Genomic DNA, 12,476 nt, shown 5'->3' with positions numbered 1-12,476 from the left:
ATAAACCCTGTAAATGTCTGGACTTCCATATTTCCTTCTCGAAAATGTTGTCTGCTGTAAATTATTGATTTTAACAATCTGTGGGGGTCGAAGTTCAGTGATGACACACGCACACACGATTTTACTGGCAATATAGGGCAACGACCAAAGAAGCAAGTCAGCTTTTTATATTTAATACAATAAAATCATGTTCTGCGCGAGCATCAGTATTTTTTTTATTTATTTTTATTTATACATTTACATTGTCCCATGCCGAGGGAAACATTAAACAAAATGTGAAATATACCTTTAATTAGTTATTTAACAAAGTTAAAATAATATAATAATTAAAAAAACGTAATTAATCTAATTTACCTAATTATCATTAACATAATAAACAATATAAACTGAAATAATCATAAAAAACAACTAATTTATATACACCAATAGACCAAGTTTCATAAACAGCTCACACATTTTACCTATTAAGATTTTTATGTACAAACATTCCATTTCCTTCTAATATTTATCAAGGAACGTAGAACTTTAGCACATATAAAATCAAATGATCAGTTTTCTTGAAATATTTTATATATCAGTCTTTCGTGACCCTACCGAGAAAAACATTTCAAGACATTTATTCCAACAGGTTGAACTAATTACTTTACTTATAGTTTGATGTCACCTAAATCCATTGACGGTGTTCCGATTTGCCAGGGAGCAAAAATTTACGAAGCTGAAATATCATTTTATCTAAAATTCTTTCATGACTATAATTTGCAGGACTGCCAGCCAATTTACTTTGACTGTATAAAAATAGAAAATAAACATTTTCTCGGTTCGAGAATTGGACACTTTCTATCTTTGAGCTTTAAGCTTCAAATAGTAAGGTAAATATATAGCTAAAAAATGACACTACGAGGCTTACAAACATTATCAAAATGCCAAAATAAAATAATTATAACTCTGCGTTACGCGAAATATCAAATTTTAGATGATTTATTTTTTTAATATTAAGCGGGTTATGGTCTTCTGGCTAGGTTGCGGACTCATGGATCAAAGTTCCGAAATTCGAACCCCATTCCAAAGCAACTTGATTCCTTTTCATTGAAAACGGCTTAAAAAATTGAAATATTTGGGTAAATGGATAATAAAAAAAACGACCAAAGACTGGTCATTATCTCTGCCTTGTGCCTTGTTTTACATATTAACTTTCTTAATTTTAAAATGTTTTTTTTTGTGCGATGCGATGTCTGATAAATTTTCTCTAAGGGTTTAAAATACGCATATTTTGAATTACCCGAAAAGGAGACGTTTCGCGTCGATTCAATATCGTGCCAAACGGCACGTGTTACGTTACCGCGTCAGACGCGCACTTCGTAGTACAATAAAAAAAAACAGTAACCTAGAAACATATATAAACCATAGTAATCGAATTTGTTTATTTGTACCAGTGCTGCATTTGGGGAAATTGCATATACTACAAAAACTGAGAGGATACCCATTTTCAGTATATAAAAAAGTTTATGTATAAATGTTTCAAAACAACATTCGGTTTTTATGGATCCCAATCAGATTCTTTCTTGAGGTTTGGGAATGTTAAAATAATATTAACTAATATTCAATATATTTTTAAAACCGTATTCCTACCAGTGCACCCCTGTAAGAAATGAAAGGTTATATTTGAATATGACTTATTTTAAGTTTTGTTTTTTTTATTTTTTTTTAAATAAAAACCTTTATTAGCATAAATAAACAATTAACAATACATTCAGTATAAAAATGGGACACGTAAGGTTGAACTTGCCAAAAAAGAGTCTGGCTCTTGTGTTTGGCAAGTTTACAAAATAACATAAAAAAGAAACAAAAAATGCAAAACAAAATAATAATAGAATAAATAAAAAATTAAACAATTTAAAAAAAAATGAGAAAATATAACACTAAAAAATTAATCGTTGTTAAATTAATCGTTAATAAATTAAATGTTAATCGATCATAAACAAATACTTCCAAATGAAAGGTTACACGATCCCTTTTCCAAAGTTTATTATAACGGTTTTCGCAGGCTTTGACGATACAAGCAGGTATTTTGGCTTTGATTTTAAACGTCAAGCTTGCGTCACACCCGTCTGGCGGTCAAAGAACGACTAATAATCACAGAGCGTTTGCGCACCAGGCTCCTGCTCAAGGCGCATCTATGTGTATCAATAGGTCGACGACCTGCACTGATAGTTATAGCATTAGAATCGTAAAAATCCGAGGTAAATATTTTATATGTTATCGACGCTATTCAAAATTTGTGAAAGTATAATATTAATCGTTCTTAACTCGAATGTTATTACTAATTTATAGCACGCGCTTTTATCCCTACAAATTTTTTCGCATATTCCTATTCTACTCGTACAACATTTACGTATTATAGACTCCTCTAACATGTGCAGTAGGTTTGCAGACTCTCGCATTCCAATGCGACGCCCTTCCGCCATTCCTCAGTGACCCGCGCTTACCTCTTGCCCCGCAAGACAAGAAATTTTATAAGGCCTTTAAAAGTCGGATTTCTAGCTCCAAAAATCAGAGTAATCCGGGCCGTCTTCTACCATTTTGTTAACGTATCTTCCTGGATCTCTCCGGTAAAGACACTTACTCAAGGCTTTCCCAGCTTAATCAGTCTGCTTTCCTTGTTTGGAACTTTCTGGTTCTAGGAAACGCCTTGACTCTCACCCCGTGAGATCATGTTATACTGATCGGTCCCTGCCACCTAGTCGCTAACCTTATTTGGTTCAACCGGGTACTTTGGCCAGACGTATAATTTGATTAATCCAGATCATAGTAATTAATCCCGAGTACCTACTCAGTGAAGCGCGAATACTGGCCTTTAGGCCCTTTAGCAAACTTTCGAATACGGTGCCAGACATCATATTACTAGAAAGAGAGAGCTAGACTGCCTTAACACCATGTGTTCCATCGCCCGGGCCATCCGAAATCGTAAATCAACTCCGTGTCGTGAAACAATAGCTCAAACGCCCCTCAATCTGTAAAATCAGTTCTTGTCAACCAGTGTAACCAACAACAGTGTATTTCTTTTATTTTCTACTACCTGTACTGTGTCATATATATGGACTAAAATAATAAATATATTTGCAATATAACCAAACGTGTTACAAATTGTAAAAGAGTTTCTTTTATTGGAATATATAATGTACAAAAGGTTTAATTGATGTATATTTTATCCGTGCACTCCTCAGGCATAATGAAAAGCAGATTTCAATTGATATAATTGAATAAAACAGCTGTTATTAGTCGATATTGTAATTCCTTCTCAGTTGGGCTGAAAAATCAATAACATTTACATTTAAGGGGAGTCAGTTGACGAATAAATTGTAAGCGTTCTCCGGCTTGAGATTATATTGGAAATGCCAGGAAATGAGAACCCGCATTCCCATCGACTTTTTAAATCGTATTTCTTCCGGAATTACACAAAAATATTTCAAGTTTAAAAGTTTTTAGGCTGGGTAATGTAATAAGAACATATGTACGAACTTTATTTGCGGAAAATATTTTTTTCCTAGAATTACTTACCGCGGCAAAACCGGATATTTCAGATAACTACATAAATATGTACGTCGGCCTCTAATAAGGGGGATTGAAATCATTACGCAAAAATGAAATTTCATTTATATCTCGATTAGAATACCAATATTTTGTATTAAAAAATGGAAAGGAAAAATATTATTTTTATAAAGTTACACACCCTTTAGTTGTAACACAATTTAATAATTTGTATTATTCTTATTAAGAAACTTTGCTGGTCTGTCTTTAAACTGAATTTTTTTTTATGTTACTATGTCAATGTCGACTGTTTGTTTCTTTAAAATAAATAAATAAATATTACATTACAATAGTAATTTGACGCATCTAAAAAATACAGAGATATTGCAACATAATGTGAAATCAGACATTATTCTTCTTTTGCCTTTCCCTTACAATAAGGATAGTGTTTACTGATATTGAAGAACGTGTCTTAGTCCTAATCTAGTTGATCCAGAGTATTATGATAAGGGTTCAAAAGATATAAACATATATATTACGATATAATATATCACGATGATATGCAATAATATTTCAATAAGTGCCATTTTTCAATTTCAATTTAATTTACCTATTTCAAAAATAACATGTACCTAACAAACTTAAATTTAATGCATACATATTATAAAAAAAGAAAGTGTAAGTACATATAAGTGACTCTAGTCAAAGAAGTATGAGAATCCTGCTCCAAAAAACCCCTTTAGATATTTGGAACAGATCAACATCCAGAGCGATATTGTTCAGCATAGCGGTAGCTCTTCCAACAGGCATAACCATCGGCTGGTTAGTTCTGTATATCGAAATTTGAAACAATCCATGCTGTCTGAGGTAATTATCAGGAACATAAAATCCAATGCTCGTCATAATCTCAGAATTATCAATCATACCGCGCAACAATCGATAAAAATTTACAGTCAAATAAACATTCCTTCTAGTCTCTAAACTGTTGTAGCCAAGCGTACCCTGGAGAAACTCAGTTGGGTAGAGCCAAGGATAATACTTGCACTCTTTCATATAGAGATATCCCAGAAACTTTTTTTGGATTTTCTCTATCATAAGAGAGTACTTCAGTTCATGTGGCCCCCAAATCATCGAGCCACTCTCGAATCTACTTCGCATCAAGGAGTTCGCATCAAAAAGTTCACATCAAGGATTTTCGAAAACCCTGGCAGTACGCAGAACGAATCTTAACACCTTCAATGCTTTATCACTGATTGTCTCTATGTGATCATGAAAAGTCAGAATGCTCACTTGAGATTCTCAGGGTACCATACTATGTTTCTTGCGTGTTGAGGACCGGAATGGGGATTCACCCGGAGCAGGAAAAAGTTTTTCAGTAATAGCATCTCTATAGAGATAATTTTCATCCTTTGAGAAAAAACAGCCACTTCAAAACGATTTAAAATTGAAATAAACTACAAATAAGCCCCAAAGTCCTGGCTTGAAAAAAATGTTCATAAGACAATTGACAGTTCATAAGACGGTATAGTTAACATTCCGTCAATTTCTATTTACCACATATTACAAAGCCGGCTTTATAGATATGTCGATACGTGTTGTCAGACAGATTAGAAAAAATGTGGAAAAAAATTTTTTTTTTTTTTTTTTCATATTGGCACTATTTTTATCAAATCTCACGTAGTCTTACGCATGTGCTCTAAATACCCTAACTTTTCAAACCAACTTCAACAGTAAGATGCTGTTATGTGTTAACGTGGCAGCATCTAGCCGAATTAATTTGGTGTTCAAAATTGACTTATTTTTGTTTGGTATTTTAAATAGGCTTTTAAGAAAAAACAAAGTGGCCACCTCAGAACGATTAAAAATTTTAAACAGCAAAAATTGTTCGGTTGAACAAATCTGTTGTCACTTTTAATGCGTAGCGGTGTGTAAGACAAAGGGTCCGTAGTGTATCTTCGTGATCGCTCGGGAGAATTCATCCTCTATTCATATTGGAAGCAATTACTAAAATATATACTATTGATAACCATTGATAAAACAAAAGATAAAAAATATAGATCAACAAATTACAACAGGGATGGAGAATACCTTAAAGAAGGGAATATGGATAATATAGTCAATGGCTGGTTTAAGTGGCCACTTTACACACTGTGTAACATTCACAATTTTGCCTATGTTTTAACATCCATATTTCTTCAATTCTTCAATTTGTTGATTTTAATGAAGTTGAAGAGCTGAAACCTTTATTGTTGTGAAGATACTCATTTGACTGAATTATTTCACATTCTAGGCAACGCCTGAAAACAATTTTCCAATTTTTTAACTTCTTCTCAGACCAGTTGGTTTTATTACAATATTTGAGTTTGTCCAAATGTTTGTCCAACTGTCCACAAACATTTAGATCAACTCAAATATCAACATATAACAACAGAGATGAAGAACATTTAAGATAAGGTAATATAGAAGTCCAGGCATCTACAGAGCTTACGACCTGTCAATGGCTGGTTTAAGTGGCCACTTTACACACTGTGTAACATTCACCATTCTGCCCTCATTCGAACATCTATATTCCTTCAATTCTTTCATCCTTTGATGTTTGTGAAGTTAAAGAGCTGAAACCTTTATTTATGCGGGTGAGATTCATCTAATTGAATTATTTCACCTACATACTAGGCAACGCCTGAAAATGTTATTTTTTTAAATTTCTATACTTCTTCATGGACCAGGTAATTTATCAACAATATTTTGCTGATAAATTACCTTACCTTAAATGTTCTTCATTTCTGTTGTAATATGTTAATATAAACAGCTCCCCAGGGAGTTGAATCCAGTCTTTGTCTACAAAAATTTGGACAAACTCAAAATATTGTTGAAACTCAAATATTGTACAAAAATATAGATTTACACACATTTTTTTGGGAAGTAACACTGTTTTCAATCATTTTTGCGTTGTTGTTATTACAAAGCCAATAGTTTTTGAGGCGTTCTGTGAAAATGTGATCTCTCTCGTTTTTGTTAAATTTTTATATAAAAGCATAGTATACATAGTTTTTTTAACATTTTTTTTGATTTATTTAGTACTTCATATATTTTAAATTTAAGAGGAAAGTTAAATAAGTAATCATATTTTTTAATGCACCTGATGTTACATCAATTATCTCAATTTGAGGTTGGCGAGGCTTAACTTATTTTTAAATAACCATCCGATTGTAAATGGCAAAAATGCCGTTGAGAAACAAATAAAATAAATTAATGACGTTATTTTTATGTGTCAAATACAACATACAAAATGTATACGTTTTAGTGCTTAAGACGTACTGCTTTAGATTGCTTCAACTCCGTCAACAAGTTATTAACATTAAAATAACACGAGTAATTATGTATGTTAATATATGATTACGTTTACCATGTTTAATTAGTTTTGCGGTGGTAAAATAACTAAGGCCAAGAAGGGGATGTATCTAACAATCATGCTGGAGGCAGTATAGTTAAAAATTCACGAACAATTAAATACAATATATAGGTCTTAGGGAAGTGCTGGGCAAGATGGTATAAATATATTTTTTGTAGATATCGACAATTCAGCAGACATATATTCTTGTTAAACATGAATGTGGGATATGTATATTGAAACAATTTCATATAAAATTAAGCGCATGATGCATTTTTTTCTTCGCCTAAGGAATATACAAAGACCAAAGACTTGAAATCCTTCTACTTTGCACTGGCAAACTCTATCATGGCGTACGGTGTAATTGCTTGGGGTAGCTGTATCAAAAAAGAGTTGGACCCAGCAGAAAAAGCGCAAAAGTCATTGATTAGGAACCATTCTGAAAAAACCGATATCAGACTTATTCTTTATTCAAGGAGTTTCAGTGCTTGATATCGGACAGCAATATTTACTGAGGGCAAAGCTGGTCGCTCACACTAACAGAGATACACATTCGTTTCTTATGATTATGAGACACGGTGTTCCAGTAGCGATTTGAATTTCCAGAAAATGGTTAGAACTTTTTTAGCGCCGAGACAATACTCCTACATAGGACAAAAGCCATATAATATAATGTCACAACTATAACAATGTTGTAAGAACCACAAGATAAAGAAATTACTGACCACATTCCTCAGTAAAATTGGTCACAGATAGTCTGAGGGGTTGATGGTGGCTGTTAGATGGCCAGCACATGTTCTTATTTGAATTGTAATTATTCATTTTTAGTTTTTTATTGATTGAACTTTTGGAGATCCTCATTACTTTTCACTCGTTACATAATATATTTTACTATATTTATAAATAAGTTTTTTCAGTACATATATACATATACATATATACACGGTTTTTCAGGACCAGACCGCGAAACTTCAGAAGAACATTCCTCTTGCTTTAAAAAAAATTGAAATAAAAATTTTCCAAAAAGTCATTAAAAAAAATTCATCTAAACTCAAAATAAAGTAAATCCTTCATTTTTCGGACAAGCGTCCCTCCACAAACCCCTACCCTTCTCCTACCTAGTTGCCTCCCTTGTCCGTGTCTGGTGCGTATCGTTTCGTAGGTCAAAAACGTTTTTATAGCATTTTTTTTTAAAGCTTACCGCGAGAAATGTTACTCTGAAATTTCGCGGTCTGGCCCTGAAAAACCATATATTTTACTTTAAATTTTGTTTTTACTACGAATTTTACGGGGTTTTGAAATATGTTATTTACTATGTCTTTAACAACATTTTTTAATGTTTTTTTACGATGTATTTTACAAATGCTTGAATCTGAAACTATGTGATAGTGCGGCAAAATAAATGAAAGTCTCAAGGGAAGTATTTAATTAAAAACATTTAATACGCAAACTGCTCACCAAAACACGACCGGTTAATGATTCCCCGTTTTTACACATACTTATTTCACCTGTTCACACCAGATAGTACATAAAGAAATGCATGATTATCTGTTTCATGAAAATAAGTTGGCCAGCTTTAGCTGCCAGTACAGGAACATGAATGAAGAACATATTAGTGTAGAGCCATTTTGTAAAATCAATATTACATATCGAAATTTCAAAAAAAAGAATTCGAGACTTCAAGCATGATAGGCGAACGCGCCAACCACTACACTACGAAACGGACTTATTTTCACTCAATTTTCCTATTCAGGACTTTTACTCGATTCGAAAGTACATGTCCTAGATCCTTTTTATTTAAAAAATAAAGAAATATTCTCGTATTTATTTAAAATTAAACACTTCGTAATTTTTTCAACATAAGAGTTTAATATATTATAATACAACTAGTTTCAGGTATTCTGAATTACCCATCATCATAATATATTAAACTCTTATGTGGTAAAAATTACAAAATGTTTAATTTTAAATAAATTCAAAATGTTTTTCCACAAAGTAAATGCTGAAACAATTAATAACAAAATATTTTCGTTCTTATAATTTACTCAAATATTTCAATTTTGGTGACCATTTTCAACGAGTTGTAAATAACTCACTATTAGAAAATGGAAATCAAGTTAGGGCAGAGTGGGATTCGAACCTCGGACCTCTGATCCGTGAGTCCGCAACACTAGTCACGGGACGACAACCCGATTCTGCTTCTAATTCCTACATAACACTGTATTCTTAATCCACCCCGACACTATATCTTATATTATACTTATCTGTAATATTCCAAACAGTTTTACATGTTCAAAACTAAAGGTTTATGATGCATTTTCACAAGTTTTCTTTTGTTTTTGTTTTTACGCAATGACAAAATAAATAATAATGACTTAATCAAACAAACTTCAGCTTGAGAAAAATCTAACTTTCTCGGGATCCTACTAGAAATTGAATTCGGAACCTTCCCACGTAAGGCAAGGTTTCAATTATGTTTTCAATTATGTATTCAATTATGTTTATTAAACTTATTAAAATAACATATTTGTTGTAATTTACAGTCATTAAACAATATTATGCTGATTTATTTTAAGATATGGAATGATTTTAAAATAATAATTATTCATAGCAAGTTTTCTTATTAATTACCTGTATAAATAATTTAAGCAAAATAGTGACATTTACTACAGAAATATATCCTTTAATTTTTACAGGATGTAGTCGTGGTTTAAAAATCGTACTTTCTATATTTGTATACTGATTTTAATCAAATAAATATTTATAACAAAATAAGTAGTGTACCTTGTCAGCTAACAATACTATTAAAATTTGTCTTATTAAGTATAAACAATTAAATGCAACAGCGATTAACAAAATAGTCATTTACTAGAGCAATGTATTTTTATTTTTTACGGGATGTAGTCGTGGTTTAAAAATCATACTTTCTATATTTGTATACTTCTTATACTGATTTGAATCAAATAAATAAATATATCAAAATAAGAAGTGTACCTCGTCAATTAACAATACTAACAAAATTTCTCTTATTAAGTATAAACAATTAAATGCAACAGCGATATTTTTTTAAAAAAGAAATCCTTTTTTATCATAAACAGCTTACTCCGTGACCGTTTTACCCCGAGATCATTTTACTCTTGCTTTCCCTACATTTGTGAAAGAGCTCTGAGCATATCGTTGAGATACAGCCGCTATCAAACGTGAATTTAATTAATATTTTATTAAGATTTTTGACACAAAGCTTTGTTGTTAGGTCTGGTTTGTGCGAGTATTTGAAAACAGGACAATGTTAGCTTTAATGAGATATGGCGATAAGTCTCCGTACTACTAGTAGATACTAAATTATAAACCTTAATTGGAATTCTAAAATGTTTAATTTTATTTAACGGTACACATTAAAAAAATTTACTGAAGACTGAAAATTTATTTAAAATGATATTTTTTTTCTAAAATATCTTGAAATAGAATATGCCCGGATGTTTGTAGACATCATCATCATTTTCTTACCCGGACTTAGTCGTGCATAGAACACTGCGTTGGTACTGCATCAATTGTTACAGTATTAATTACAGCGTACCTTGATAATTTTAAAATATCCGAATTTGACATGGCATGTAATACGAGTAAATCTAAAAATATTTAATCAAAAACAAATTTCCCGTAGATCTGAAGTTCCTCATTACTTACGCTGCAATTATACGACGAAATTGAATTAATGTGACACTGTTGATGTTAATGTCGATGTTTAGGTCCATATCTTCAAAATGTGCCAGAAGTTTATTCGCGTCCCCTTCAGCGCAAGCGGACAACTGATCGCGGATCGTGGTCGTGTCGAACAGTCGTAAATCGCATAATTCGTAAGTCGCATAGGTCCTAAGTCAACGAATAGCAGTAGATGGAAACTAACCTAACCAGTGAAATTATTCTGAATGCGTTTAGAGCACGTATTTAGTACGTAAATGTGCATTATACCGCGCTATAAATGCGTTCATAATACCAGTCCAGAGAACACTCCGTACTCATGTTAAAATGCTTTAGTGTTATATAGATTCCCTGGTAATATATATGTATTTAAATGAAATAAATTTAAAAATAAATATTCGATTGTAGATGCTAGTTTCAGATGAAATAAATAAATATTATAATTAAATTGTTCTTGGACCATATTTTAAAGGCGTAAGGCTAATAAATAGTTATTTTAAAGGGAATAGTTAATATTTGTTGCGCAAACATCGCTGAAAAGAAGTATGGAAGTAAGGCTAATTTTTTGCCTTCAAAACCTCTAAATATATTTACAACCCTTTTTCAAATGCCCAAAACAAGTTTTTCCTCTATGTTTTTCAAGTATATTTTACGAATTTCACTCGCGTCACATTCATCACTCGACACGGAGATTATGCGAAAGGCTCTACTTGCACGTAAAACGCTTGTATTGTATTTTTACATTTTGCGAATGTTATAGGGGCGGTAATATCGTTTGTACGAGTTTGTAACAGTAACACAGTAATACATTAAAAATATTTCAAATAAACTAGAAAAAATATCATGTGAATTCTTTAAAATTTAATTTTCTACACGATAAGTGTGTCTTAAAATCTACATATTTTTTTAATACTGATTTAATTAAATAATGCAATGGAAAATTTAAAGGTATTGACGTATACACATGTAGTCCACAAATACACATTACGATACAAATGTAGTTCTTTTTCTTCTTTTCCATATCCAATCCTTAGTGGAGAAAATGAAAATCACCAGTTGTCTACAGGAGGATTTATCGCCAGTCAGTATTTTCACCTCTACCTACGTCGATCCAGCGCCCTTTAGTTCCGCCGAATTAAGTCGAAAGATCCGTCATCGACGGCCTTACAGGACGGCGTGAGCCCGCTGGTTTAAAGAAGAGTCAACTTGGGTTATCGTTCTCCTGAGACATGCGTAGCACGTGTCAAAGCCAGGTCCACTGCAGTATCCTCAAGACGCTCGTTATAGAAGGCTGCTGCGTCCGTTTTCAGACTTCAATATTACTTATAAAATCGAACCACATTATACCTAATATTCTTATCAAGCACTTACTCTCAAAACTCAGAAATTTAGTGTTTTAAGCTTTGATAAGGTGCCGAAATTTGCACCCGTATTTTATTTTTTATTTATTTATTTATAATTTTATTGTAAAAAATACTTAACAGGGAATCTATATAAAACCAATTAATGTAAAATAAAATTGTGTTAAAGAATAAAGAGTGTTCTCTGTTTATAATAAATAGTCTCCATCTTACATGGCACAGCTTGTTCTAAGATGGAGATTTTCTATCTTTAGATCATAAGTAGTCCTATACTAATAAAACAATAACATTGACACCCCTGCACTTTTATCACTAATTAATTTTAATGTACCGATAAGGACAACTCGGCAAACCTACCAATACTGTGGCAACAATACTTCGACATCATATGGTAAAAATGCAGTCATCAATAGACTTCACTCCCTAGGCAATAAGTACCAGGACGTTGGTGACTCATTTTACATGAAATTTAGTACATATGGAACGGCTCTTCT

The sequence above is a fragment of the Micrasema longulum genome, unplaced genomic scaffold (genome assembly GCF_059751315.1).
Source record: "Micrasema longulum isolate JH-2025_06_02 unplaced genomic scaffold, ASM5975131v1 h1tg000362l, whole genome shotgun sequence".
Lineage (NCBI taxonomy): Eukaryota > Metazoa > Arthropoda > Insecta > Trichoptera > Brachycentridae > Micrasema > Micrasema longulum.
Note: the sequence above shows the minus strand (reverse complement) of the source record.